We start from the raw sequence: 14,753 nt of genomic DNA on the forward strand, positions 1-14,753 counted from the left end.
AAGTTGAGTGACTCATGGAAAAAACACATGAGTTTGTGCAAATATGCATGTGTCTGCCTGCCTCTCCACCACATGCCTTACATGTACTGTGTCTATGGCTTGAGAATATGCAGGACAAAATAAGATATCATTAAATAACTGAATGCAATTGTCTGAGGCCTGTGATTAGCCTCAAAAAGAGCCTGGAAGTCCCAGGAGGGGAGTGGGTGTGGCTATAGATTCAACAAGATTACCCAGGGGGTGGTAATCACTCAGTGGAATGGGTATATGAGGGGAACAATATACTCGTCTCCCTGCTTTTGTATATGTTTGCAATTCTCCAAACAAATATAAATTTCATCTGACCATCACAAAGATTTTAGAAGGCAGAGTATTTATTTATTTATTTTTAAAGTGTTTGTTGGCGTGTAGTTGATTTACAATGTTCTGTCAGTTTCAGGTGTACTGCAAAGTGAATCACTTATACATACACATGTATCTCTTCTTCTGCAGAGTCTTTTCCCATATAGGTCATTACAGAGTACTGAGTAGAGCTCCCTGTGCTCTACAATAGGTCCTTATTAGTTGTCTATTTTGTATATAGTAGTGTGTATGTGTCAATCCCAACCTCCCAATTTATCCCTGTCCCTCAGAAGACAGGATATTTAAAAATGTACTGTTCCTTCAACTGCTTCACCTGAAATGTCTTTATGTCCCTGTGAACCACAATGACAAGATATTTAAAAATAATTGAGTTCTGAGCTTCTTGGCAGCCAAAGGAAAAAGTGATACCCCTTCTGTTCTGTGAATAACCATTTCCCAACAATTCTCCCTGGGAAGAAAAGCTGTTCCAGTCATATCTCTGAGTCATTAATCCCCAAAATGTTTTCAGTAATTCCCCCACAGGGAACACAGTGACATAATTTGGAAATGCACTCTGCTATAAATATTTTCATTTTAACATCCAGTGCGTACTAACAAAGTGCTGTGCAGAGGTAGGTAGCAATCCTGTGGAGAACTACAACAGCAGTGGTCTAAGAACTCAGCTTTTGGGTGGTCCAGGGTGAGTTGAAAATAACACCTATGCTATCTATGAGCCATGGTCCTTCAAGCCATCCTCCCCAAATATCGCATCTTTCAAGTGGTTGGTTGACCCAAATGAATGGCATTTTAATGTCGTATCGTCTGGCAAAGGCATGGAAAAATCCACGTTTTCTGTGCCTGGGTAAGGGCAGACGCATAAACCCTAATAACTGACCATGGCAACAGTATGGTTCTACATCTGTCATGGGGGCTCATGGCAGACTGGGTGGTGAGTGTCCCTCAGCATAGCTAATATCTTCCCTATAAATGAAAGTTCTCTCCACATTATGCTAAGTGAAATAAGACAGACAGAGACAAATACTGTATGACATCACTTATATGTGGAATCTAAAAAATACAGCTGGTATTAGTGAATAAAACAAAAACAGAAGCAGACTCACAGATATAGAGAATAAACGAGTGGTTCCAAGTGGGGAGATGGAAGGGGGAGGGGCAGGATAGGGGGAAGGGATTAAGAGGAACAAACTATGATGTAGAAAATAAGCCACAGGGATATATTGTACGGCACGGGGAATATACCCACTATTCCATAATAACTATAAATGGAGTATAACCTTGAAAAATTGTGAATGACTACATTGTACAACCTGTAACTTATATAATATTGTACATTAACTACAGTTCAATAAAATAATAAAGTTAAATTTCAAAAAGTCCTCAAACATTTCAGCGAAGGAAATGCTTCAACTTCAGGCTTAGAATTCAGCCATACAAATATTTCCATCACTCTCCCATAAAACATCTGGATTTGAGCAATGCACTCTCTTTGTGAAGTATCAAGAGGTATTTCATGCAAACATAATTTGAAGCAATGAGAACCGCTGTATGGCACTTCCTTACTTACCTCTACCTGCCATGGAAACAGGGCTCTGGTCCCTGGGCTGCTTCCCACGGTCAAACTGAGCCCTTTGAGTCCTGTCTCCTGGGGGGAGCGAGAACATTAAGTGAGATGTTTTTAAACTACATCTGGAATAGTTCAAATAGTTTAATAGTAATCAGAGAGTAACTGATTATTACATCAACAGTAAAACAAAGAACCAAATTTAGCCATGACCAGAAGCGCTGGTCAAAGGTAGCAGGGCACTTCTATGGGCTCCCATGGGCTTCTCTAGAAGCCAGCTGTACTGTAAATTCCCACTCCTTTGGAATCCTTGTGATTCAGAAGCTCATACAAGTGAAATTCACCTTCTGTACCCTATCAGAGAGAACTCTTTCACAAACTCAAAAAACTGGGTTAAAAGATGTATTCCAGGGACTCTGAACAGTAATAGTAAGGTGGAATACAATTAAATACTCAGTGGGTATTTATAATGCTGACTGAATTACTGCAAGGTATTCTACAGAACAATAACAAAATTGAATATAGTTGTGTATACAAATGAATATGGGTATCCATGACGCTGGAGCAGGTCAAAGGTAAGTGTGATTGTGAATCACACACCTTTAATGAAAAGGGTAGGTGAGGCCACGTCTCAGCTCCATCTCCTATGGCTGTGTCCCCTTCCTCAGGTAACTGGTGACTCCATCAGGTGCTTTTTCACCTGAAGAATGAGAATAATGGCAGAATCATTGAGGGTATTATGTGTGAATGATTTCCTGGGGAGATGATAGATAGATAGATTGATAGACAGATAGAAAGATAGATAGACATATAGAAGGATGGATAGAGAGAGAGGTAGGTAGATAGATAGACAGTCAGGCATATAGAAGGATGGATGGATAGATACATAGATAGATACATGGATGGATGGATAGATAAATAGATAGAGGGATGGATGGAGAGACAGACAGACAGACAAATAGAAGGATGGATGGATAGATAGATACATAGACAGATGGATGGATGGATGGATGGAAAGATAGATACATCAGATAAATGACAGGTGATAGGTGGAGAGATAGATATGAATAGATGAAAGATTTATAGATTCGATAGATGGTAGATAGATGATAGAACAGATAAATGATTGGTGGATGGAGAGATAGATAATAGACACATAGATATGGATAGAGGAAAGTGATAAATTTGATAGATGAGAGTAGATAGATGATTGATAGATATGAAACACTGGTAGATGATAGATAGCTACAATAATATGTATTACATATTATATGAACTTATGCTTATACCCACACCCATGCAGTTGAGTTTCTCACATAGAGTAGCACAGCAATTAGAGGACAGCCATTTCAAGTGAGTTAAAAATTGCAATTTCTGGGCTTCCCTGGTGGCACAGTGGTTAAGAATCCACCTGCCAATGCAGGGGACACGGGTTCGAGCCCTCGTCCGGCAAGATCCCACATGCCGCGCAACAACTAGGCCCATGCGCCACAACTACTGAGCCTGTGCTCTAGAGCCTGCGAGCCACAACTGCTGAGCCCACGTGCCACAACTACTGAAGCCCACGCGCCTAGAGCCTGAGCTCCGCAACAAAAGAAGCCACCGCAATGAGAAGCCCGCACACCGCAACGAAGAGTAGCCCCCGCTCTCCGCAACTAGAGAAAGCCCGCGCCCAGCAAGGAAGACCCAATGCAGTCAAAAATAAATAAATTAGTTAATTAAAGATAAATTGCCATTTCTACATTTAAGTGTTGTATATCAAATTTTAAAAACCTTACTCTTTTAAAATTCTCGGTTTGCTAGTACACTCACTTCAGAAAAACGGATGACCTTCCCCATAAATAGTAACAACTCCTTTGCAAGGAACCCACAGCCCCTCTGAGACAGGGGACTTCATTCCACCTCCTTTTGTGTCTCGCTTGCCTGGAGCAGGTGACCATGTTCTTCTCATTTGCTCCTCAAGGGAAATGTACTTACGCTGTTCATAAATGAATTCTAGCTTTCCACACTGAAAGAATCGGGAGGTCCAACGTGTTTGGAACATTATTTTCAACGCTGACCTCACCCATCGTGGACAGCTTCGGCAGAGGCTGTGGTGAGGTGCCAGTTATGCTCTACAGATACACCAGATGGATGAGGAACGGTGTGCTTTCCACCACGGGGAGACGCAGTGACCTAAATCTAAAGATGGAGCATTTGTTTCCAGTTTCTGCTGGTGACCTGCCTCCATCTCTCAGTCTTTATAGAGCTTCCTGGTTCCGAGGCAGCGTCCAGGTAGGGCGGGAGTCTGGATGGACAAGCGTTGCCTGGATGATCAGGATTCGGGAATCCCAGGGACAAGAAGGTTTCGGCAACCTCATGGCTCTACCCCCAGCACGTGTTAGGAAAGGATCTCCCTCTTCATGTTCTGCTGTGGACCTTCATCCCCCCTTTTCAAACCTGCTATGTATCTGAAGAAAATGAAAACACGAATTCAAAAAGATACATGCACCCGCATGTTCACAGCAGCACTATTTACAGTAGCCAAGATGTGGAAGCAACCTAAGTGTCCGTCGACAGAGGAACGGATAAAGAAGATGTGGTACATATATACAATGGAATGTTACTCAGTCATGAAGAAGAATGAAATAATGCCATTTGCAGCAACATGGATGGACCTAGAAATGATCATACTAGGTGAAATAAGTCAGACACAGAAAGACAAATATTCCATGTTACCACTTATATGTGGAATCTAAAAAGAAAATAAAACAAATGAATGACTATAACAAAACAGAAGCAGACTCACAGATACGGAGAACAAACTAGTGGTTCCCAGTGCAGAGAGAGAATGGGAGGACGGGCAATAGAGGGGTAGGGGATTAAGAGGTACAAACTATTATGTATAAAACAGATAAGCCATGAGGATATATTGTAGAACATGGGGAACACAGCCAATATTCTATAATAACTACAAACCTTTACAATGGTGCATGACTGCGCTGTACACCTGAAACGAATATAATATTGTAAATCAACTATACCTCAATAAAAAATTAAAAAGTAAATAAATAAAAGCAAAAAAAAAAATCTAACCCTGACTGGATGCATTTTCAGACAAGGCTGAGTTCTGAAGATGACAGTCTGCAAAGATTTCTTCTCCAAATCAGGTCACATTCCCCAGTTCTAGAGACAGAGACCTGATATCTCTGGGGACACTGATTCAGACTATGAGAGGAAAAAGTTGTCACAGTTTTGAAGGGTGATGTTTTTTTAATGATGACCAGTCCCACTGCTCTCTGGAAGAGTGGGAATGTGGATGGATTGTGACCAATCCATCCACATGGATTGGGAAACAAGCAGTGTTTGTTAGAATGAAAACGAACCTTGGGAGTTTCCCCTTTCAGAGTTTATAGATATCTCAGAGAGGTCCCAAGAGGTTCGAGGGACAAACTGGGGCCAGACCCCCAGCCAACATTTCCCCTATTCATGGTGTCTCTCCAAGAGAAAATGAAGTTATCTTTTAGAGTGGACGATTCCCCTGCATTATCCTGAGCCCTGGTGCATCCATCCCCTTCCATTTCTGTTCCGTTCTGCTCTCTCCTGGAAGGCAAGATGAAAGGGACCTTGGAACAAGCTCATGGCTCCAAAATGTTAGTTTGTCAGAAAAGGCAAACAAATATCAACTCTCCCAGAAAGAAGAGAAAATCTTTCACGGCCACTGAAACATGGCGGCGGGGATGCCTTCCAGACAACTAGCTTCTCCCAAAGCAGTGCTACTCCCGTAGTAGTGTTAGTAAACAGTCTTACTAAAGTAAGAAACATGAACAAGTTCTAAGGGATTCTGACAAAACTTCAGGGGATGAACTGTATTTATTTATTTATTTATTTTAATGTTCACATCTGGAACTTCCAGAATCTGTCCACTTAGCATATTTCAAAAATAATGGACACATATGCAGCCTCTCCATATGAATTCAAGATGCTGTGATTCAGCGCCATATGCTTTGCTCTCATAAGTTGACAAAAGACATTATGTTACAGAGGATGGAACATCTGATAGAAACAGTGTAGAATCCCTTTTTATTAACTTTCCTATATGTTTTCATATCTCCAGATAATTTTCCCAAAGACACAGGTCATTTTTTTTTTTTTTTTTTTTTTTTTAGTAATAACGTGTTTCACTTATACCCTCAGGTCTCTCATAAACTCCTTTGGTGATGAGAAAGAAACTTTCCATCCTTAACGAAAAGCATATGCTGAGGTTTAGATGACATCAATCTGATTCCTATAGAATGATGGGACTTCGGGAGTTCTGTGAAGTTAAAAAAAAAGAAAAGAAAGAAAGAAAGAAAAGAGAAGAAGCCGTACAGCTTCCTCAGCGCTGTATTTCACACCAAGGGAAATGCATGGAAGAGGGTAAAAAACCATCAGTGAGAATGTCCTGTCATACTATCAAGGGACGTGAAGAAATGGCTCATAAGAATGGGGACAGCTTTCAGGGATGTTGTCATCTTTATGGCATCAGCATCACTCAAGGCGTGTTCTGTCCACCTTAGATGCAGTGCTGGTGGCCTATCTTCATGGGAAGCGGCATCTCCGGCGTGAGTGTCCAGTCGTCCCTCGCAAACTCCACCCTCCTCACTCTTTCCAGCCTCCCCCTCTGGCCCCTTCATAACTCATGTCTTGACCACAGACATCTGCTGTCCCTCCCACCACAGCCGTCCACCCACTCCTCTCTGCGTGAGGCATTTCCCTGACATTCTCTTCCACCCTTTCTTCTCCTTTGCTTCCACCAACGTGACATAAATGCCAGATGTCAGATGGGGCTGGGCATTTTTAAAAGGAAAAAAGAAATGGCAGACATCCTCAGGCATTCCCGAGACCTTCCTCCTCCTTCCCTGAAGCTACTGTCCCATCTTTCCCCTGCCTGTCCCCACTGAATGTGCTCGAACATGGACCACACTCATTTCTCTCCCGTTACGTTGACTGCTCAGCCCGACCCACCACTGCTGTGATGTTGCCCTGGGAAATACGGCATGATCTCCTTTCCAACCCAAGAACCCATCTTCTTGGAGCTGCTCATTCCTGTGTCTCCCCCAGAAACGTTTCCTCTCTGATCTCCACAACACCATCCTCTTCTGCTCTCCGTACCTCTCCCACTGCACTTTGTCAATCATTATTTTGGATAATTTCCTCTCCTCCATATTCCCCTACGGGTAAGAGCTCAAACCTCACCAGTATCTTTTTTTTTTTTTGATGGTGATGGGGTTTCCTGTGCTTCAGAATATAGTTTAAATGGACTTTTAAAATTAATTTTTATCGGAGTACCGTTGATTTACAATGTTGTGTTAGTTTCAGGTGTACAGCAAAGCGAATCAGTTATACATACACATATATCCACTCTTTTGTTTGGTTCTGTTCCCAAATATAGGTCATTACAGAGTATTGAGTAGAGTTCCCTGTGCTACACAGTAGGTCTTTATTTGTTATCTATTTTATATGTAGTAGTGTGTGTATGTCAATTATTTGCAAACGAAGCAACTGATAAGGGATTAATCTCCCAAATATACAAAGAGCTCATGCAGCTCAATATCAAAAAAACAAACAACAACCCAATCCAAAAATGGGCAGAAGATCTAAAAAGACATAATATAAAAAAGAAGAGAATGTAAAAAAAGAAGATATATAATATATATGTGTATAACTGAATTATTTTACTGTATACCTGAAACTAATACAACATTGTAAAACAACTATATTACACTAAAATTTTTTTAAAATTAAAAAAAATAAATTTCCACTTGATCATGGCTAATAACTACGTGAATAAGAAAATGACACATTTGGGGAGCAACGGCCAAGCAGAAAGGATACTTTCATTTTGTGTATTCATTAGCGGATTGGGACCATTTAACTGTCCTCCCAGCCAACTCTTGCAGAAGTTGGAGTGGGAGGCTGCGGCTTGCTTGCAGCTGATCTAAGCGCCACTATCTCTACTGGGTGGAAATTACACTGGCTCCTCTGTGGTTTGTGAAAACAGGATGTGAGAGCATTTGGAAAGCCTTGGGATGCAGCTTCAGGGAGCTCTGGGGCCTCCAGCATCTACTCTGCATGCCGTCTATGGATGACGATTCACGCATTTCAATCTATTTCATTGATTTCTACTGATGCCTGGGTGTCCAGTTGGCAGTCATGGGTGAAACAGCATCAAAAACAAGTCACAGGGCTTCCCTGGTGGTGCAGTGGTTAAGAATCCGCCTGCCAATGCAGGGGACAAGGGTTCGAGCCCTGGTCCGGGAAGATCCCACATGCCACGGAGCAACTAAACCCGTGCGCCACAACTAATGAGCCTGCGCTCTAGAGCCCGTGAGCCACAACTACTGAGTCCACGAGCCACAACTACTGAGCCTGCATGCCACAACTACTGAAGCCCACATGCCTGCAGCCCGTGCTCCACAACAAGAGAAGCCACTGCAATGAGAAGCCCACACACCGCAACCAAGAGTAGCCCCCACTCACCCCAACTAGAGAAAGCCCGCGCGTAGCAACAAAGACCCAATGCAGCCAAACATAAATAAATAAAATTAAACCTTAAAAAACAACAACAAAACAAAACAAGTCACGCATAGGCAAACTCACTCCATCTCTCCTTGGATCCATTCCCTTTCCCATCACAAACTGGGCTGCTGTGCAGAGCTGGCCAAAGCCACCACCTGGTGGGTGCTTCCATTCTTCCCAGACTGACCCTTCCGTGCAAGATCGCCTCACACCCTAAGATGCTACGGGGAGATTTCCCTTCAGCGTTGTCTCATTCTCTTTACTTTTATTCTTTTTAAAAGCCCTTGGGAGGGGAGTTCCCTGGTAGCCCAGAGGTTAGGATTCTGGGCTTTCATTGCCGAGGCCCGGGTTCCATCCGTGGTCATGGAACCAAGATCCTGCAAGCTGAGCAATGCAGGCAAAAAATTTTTTTTAAATAAATAAAAACCCTTGGGAGAGACTGAAACTGAAGCAGGAAGTTAAGTTTCCGACTCAACCATTCCTACTTTGCACACTGGGAATAGCTCATTACTGTGCCCAGAGCAAAGAAACAAAAGGAGCCAGTGGTTGTGTATGTGTGAGTGTGTGTGTGTGTAAATGTATGTGGTGTGTGCACGAGTGCACGGAGAGACACTGGTGCATGGGGGAGACCGCAGTACACAGCTCTGCGTGAGGACTAAGATGTAAACTGCAGCTCTGCTATTGGCTCTGGAGTCCATTAATTAAGCTTTTTCAAAATGTTCCCTCTTCCTCTATAAAATGGAGATAAGACCTGTCAGCAGTATTTGTTGTGAGATTTAAAAATAAAGCGTCAAGTCCTGGGAGAGACACATGGGTTGCTGCTTCGGTGTGGCAGAGGTGTGGAGAAGAAGGACTCTGAATTCTCCAGATATCAGGGCTCCGTCTTCCAAGTGGACGGCAGACAGTGAGATCCGAACCCCATTGGGGAAGGTCATTCTGTACAGGGTGCCCCACGACTACGGCCGGGAATCCTCCCGCAAACGCAACAGCAGTCGATACAAATATCACAATATCCCTGTGACGTAAGTCTACGGCCGGGAATCCTCCCGCAAATGCAACAGCAGTCGATACAAATAGCACAATATCCCTGTAACGTAAGTCTACGGCCGGGAATCCTCCCGCAAACGCAACAGCAGTCGATACAAATAGCACAATATCCCTGTAACGTAAGTCTACGGCCGGGAATCCTCCCGCAAACGCAACAGCAGTCGATACAAATATCACAATATCCCTGTCACGTAAGTCCCCTGTGAATTTCTTCCATGCAGCTAAATCCAGGTGGTGACAGAGACCACTCTCTTCACATGTGGGTTCATGAGAGATTAACAAGCAAAAAAGAGAAGGAAAGGGAAAGAAAACCTGAGTTTGGAAACGGGACATTATAACTTCTACCGTCCTTTGCCATGGTCCCAGCTTGTGGAATATTTTAAAACTTGTGATAAAGAAAGGAATTCCCTGGCAGTCCAGTGGCTAGGATGCAGTGCTTTCACTGTCGTGGCCCAGGTTCAATCCCTGGTCAGGGAACTAAGAGCTCACAAGCCACACAGTAGTCAAAAATAAATAAGGGTTTCCCTGGTGGCGCAGTGGTGGAGAGTCCACCTGCCGATGCAGGGGACGTGGGTTCGTGCCCCAGTCTGGGAAGATCCAACATGCCGCAGAGCAGCTGGGCCCGTGAGCCATGGCCGCTGAGCCTGTGCGTCCGGAGCCTGTGCTCTGCAACGGGAGAGGCCACAATGGTGAGAGGCCCGCGTACTGCAAAAATTAATTAATTAATTAATTAAAATAAATTAAAAATTGTGATAAATAATTCAACATGTGAGGTAACTATACAGTGTTCTTTACTTAGGGAATTGTTGAACCAATAATATAACTGAGAAGATGCTCCTCCAAGAAGCCTTTCAAAAGGCATCCAGAAGATTATAAAAGTCCAGCAAAACTCCAATGATTGCCCCAGACAGAAAGAAGAGAAAGAATCGAAGAGAAGGAGAAAGAATATTTGGACAACTAACAGTTGAAAATCTCCCCCGAACTGAAGAAACACAGAAAAGGTTAGATCCAACCAACCCAAGAGGGTCTAACCATCCTTAAATCCCATATGGCTCATCTAATCCATTCCTAACCAGGAGGCTATCAAGCAAATATAACCAGAAGAAATGTTGCTAGAAAGATAGAGTCCTGAAAAGAAGGATGCTTTGTCACATTATGCTATCACATGTTCAGAATCTAGGGCAGGGCTCTGTTCCGTCGTGTGGCCCTGACATGGGATATTGAGAGCCCAGCGTGTGCCATATAAAGAGTGACCATCGCTATCAAGAAAATCCAAGTTGTGCCCTAAAGAGTGTGACCCAAACAACTCCAGAAAGAGACAGGAAGGCCACTCTAGGGATGGGGAAGTCCACCTTGGTCTGGGCTGCTCTTTAGGACGGAGCTGAATTTATAACAAAGTCTACAAAAGGTAAACTTTACAAAAAACCCAACCGTAGTCCAACCCCAGAGTAGAACGTCTCACCATCTGTATCATCACATCCGATGGGCTGCCTTGGAAATAAGTGATTCTAGAAATTTTCACACAGAGCTGGACAACCCTTGCTTGCTCTGACCCTTGGAAACTGACTATGGGATGCTTGGACCATGAGTTGGTATCCATTTGGAGGAAACTCTGAGCCACCGGCTAAGGGGAGCTGGGCTGCTTTCTGTGTCATGCAGAACCTTGGCCCAGCTCACACACTGTCAGATTTACAACTTATTTTTAAATATTTCCTTTAAACAAATGATAGACTATGCAAAATTTCAACAAGAAAATGCAAACACATTCAGGTAGGCAAGGAAAAAAAAACATCTTGGAACGATAAATCCCAAACCCAGCATTTTATGTATGAGTAATTCACTTTGAACAGCGCCAGTCAAGTGGGAAACTAGGGATAGTCTGAGATCGTCTAAGGATAGAGCATGCTTGGCTTTTACAACGTTGGGTTGTTTTGAAAGAAAGAAGAGGGTTTTGTTTAAAACATCCAGATAATTACAGCTGATCAGAATTTACTATGTGCGATTTTGTTAATAGATAACGAAATGTTTACTTTCTCCATGTGTGTTTTTAAGCAGACTTTAGTTTCTAGAAACCTCAGATCTATAAAGGAAGATAGCTGTGGGGTTTATTCACCTGCGAATTAAAAAACTGTTGCCTTAGCAACCTGAACCAGAACTCAGCCTACGCCGTGGCGGATGTGTTCTGTTCCTTAAGTTGTACTTCACATGGTTTGGTTTTTCTGTCAGTCAACTTGTTTGGGGTTTTAAAAAGGTCATCTCAGTTCTAGAAGGTTGAAGAGAAACAGTCTGGTGTTCTCTGTATGTACAACCGGGATGAATGGATCAAGCTTGCCAATGCTCTTTTGCAGCAAACTTAAGTTCTAGGGTGCTTCTATGATGAGATTATATTCACCAAAGAGTTAGGAAACCCCAGTTTAAAACGATCCAAGCTTGTAAACGTTGTCCCTTTCTCCTGGCTTCAAGACAGCAGCTCCTTTGTTATATGATCCAGTAATCCCACTCCTGGGCATATATCCGGGAAAAAGTCTAATTTGAAAAGATGCATGCATCCCAATATTCATAGCACCACTATTTACAAGAGCCAGGACATGGAAGCAACCTAAATGTCCATCGACAGAGGAATGGATAAAGAAGATGTGGTACATATATACAGTGTGTGAAATTACAATAAGAAAGAGCCTCGGGCTTCCCTGGTGGTGCAGTGGTTGAGAGTCCGCCTGCCGATGCAGGGGACACGGGTTTGTGCCCCGGTCCGGGAAGATCCCACATGCTTGGAGAGGCTGGGCCCGTGAGCCATGGCCGCTGAGCCTGCACGTCCGGAGCCTGTGCTCCGCAACGGGAGAGGCCATAGCAGTGAGAGGCCCGCGTACCGCAAAAAAAAAAAAAAAAAAAAAAGAAAGAGCCTCTGAAATGAACACCAGGTTAAACACTGGACTCCAAGGAAAGGCATCCAGTCATCCTGCCCTCATCTTCCCTGTGTTCATATCCATGGGGCATCTCAGATCTGAGTCTGTGACCAAGGTTTATCACTTTACAATTGAATTCTAACACCTCTGAAAAGTCGTCGACCCAGGCCCCCTAAAAACATGCATTCAGGGATGAAATAAAACAGACGTAGAGCACGTGGAACTCCAAGTGGGTGAGGAGCCGGAGAGACCAAGTTGAAGATTAAAAAAGAAAGGGAGAAAGGAGCTAATTCCATGTGCAGCAGGACAGGTAAGGCCGTTACCCCGCCCAGCCAGCTACCCCGTAGAGAAAAGAGGGACCCTGTGGTCCCGGTGGGGTAATTCACATCCCCACCCTGAAGGCAGTCTGCCTTGCCTGAGTGATTCAGCTACAAGAAGCTATGAAATCGACTAGGATAAATAACGGAGTTGGTCCGAAGGTCAGGGAGCTCTGAAGAGGTGGCTGGAAGACAGAACACCCAGGGCACCCACTTCTAGAAGAGAAAACACCCTCCCCTGCATCCGGGAGACAAAGGCTCTGGTGCCGGCGTCTACCTGTGGAAGCAGAAGGCTCCAGGAAAAGGAAAATGGCAAATGGAACGCAAACGGAGTCCGTGTCGGGCTCTGGGAGAGGCAGGCTGACATCTTAAGACTCTGCCCTGAGAGTCCGCAGGGGGTCCGGAGAGATGCTGGGTCCCCTTGGTTTGTCGGCACTTAGAAAGGTTGCTTTTCAGTCTGTCATCCTGAGTTGCGGGCTCTGTGCCTCTGTGTGTGTGTGTGTGTGTGTGTGTGTGTGATGGAGAGAGCTTCGTGACTGATTGTGTGTCCGACCTCTAGTTTGTTAGACTAGGGTGGGTTGGTTATTCTCCTGTCTCTTCCCTTGGGAGCCTTGCTCAGTGTCCCGAAACAGGGATGTCTTCAGAATCACTCTCCACGGAGCCCTGGCTTCGGTAGCACAGACAGACACCCGAGAGCTATGGGTGGTTCTGGACCTCGCCGACAAGAAGCTCACAGTGGTCCCTACATATGCCCCCAAATTAACGGTGTCCTTCACGTCCGTCCAAGCTCGCTCCACAATCCTATTATCTCAAAAGCCTCCAGTGACTTTCTTCTCTTCCCCGTGCCTTCAGCCCAAAGTTAGAAACAGCGTCCTGGAGAAATGTCCCCAGACCTCCTGTGTCGTGCGTTAAGCCCACGCTCTGTCATTGGTCCTGCATTAAATCTCATCCTTTGGGACCCCTGGGTGGGAAACCTCCACCAGCCTCTGACAGGTGCCTGCCTACATCCTTTCCTTCCTCAGGGGCCTGTGGCTTACAACTCAATTCGGTGTTCACTTCTGGCCATTTTAATCCCAGCCTCACACCCCATCGTCGTACAAAAAGGTGCGTGGGTCAGTGTTTTCCATCGTACAAAAAGGTGCGTGGGTCAGTGAAATTCAGGAAGAAAAGAAAGCCTGCCTGATAAAACGGGCCCAATGCTCCGTGTCGCTTCCACCTTTTTCATTTGGCCAAAGTTTCCTAATTGAAGACCATCGCCGTTCTTCAAATAGGAAGCATCATTTTCCTTTACCTCCACGCAAATTAGAAGGCTTGCATCCAAAATACAGAGACACCTCCAAGGGTGTTTCTTGCCGAAAAGCACAGCTCGGCTTGACTACTCGTGGTCGCTGTGACCTTAAGAGGTTTCCTTAATGGGCTTTCCAGGTTTTCGCAGCTCATTCTCTGACCCTTCACCACCCCCAAAGGTGAAGGTCAGTCATCAAAGAACGAATGTCATAAAGCAGATGTCATGAAGCAGACATCTGTAGTGGTAACAGACTGGGTGCTTTATGCTTTTCATGGCGTGGGAACCTCGCTCTATGAAGACCCCAGTAGGGATGGCAAGTGTACATTCTCGAGTAAGTTGGAAGACTGCTCATTTTCTCACACTCTGGGCTCAGGACGTACCCCTTGAAGGAGGGGGTGGTGCTCTGGGGAGAAAAGGACGGTCTCTCTCCTTTCACTCTCCGGAGAAGTTCACCTGAAACGTGCACACACACAGATTTCTCACCTTCCCAGGGTCGACTCATAGTCTTCAGCTCCCAGTCTGACCACGGGGCACAATAAACTGACAATTACATAATCCCATTCTGGGTTAAACTATAGGAGCATTTGGTTGCCTCAAATAATTACAGTCTTCACCCGCAGCTTCACATCTAGAGCAAATCAGCTAGAGATGCAGAGTGGGTGTAAAATTGAAATCACCACGGAATAAGATGTTTTGAAAGTGGACAACGCTTGGTGACAGCCAGATGTTTC

The sequence above is a fragment of the Hyperoodon ampullatus genome (genome assembly GCF_949752795.1).
Source record: "Hyperoodon ampullatus genome assembly, chromosome: X".
NCBI lineage: Eukaryota > Metazoa > Chordata > Mammalia > Artiodactyla > Ziphiidae > Hyperoodon > Hyperoodon ampullatus.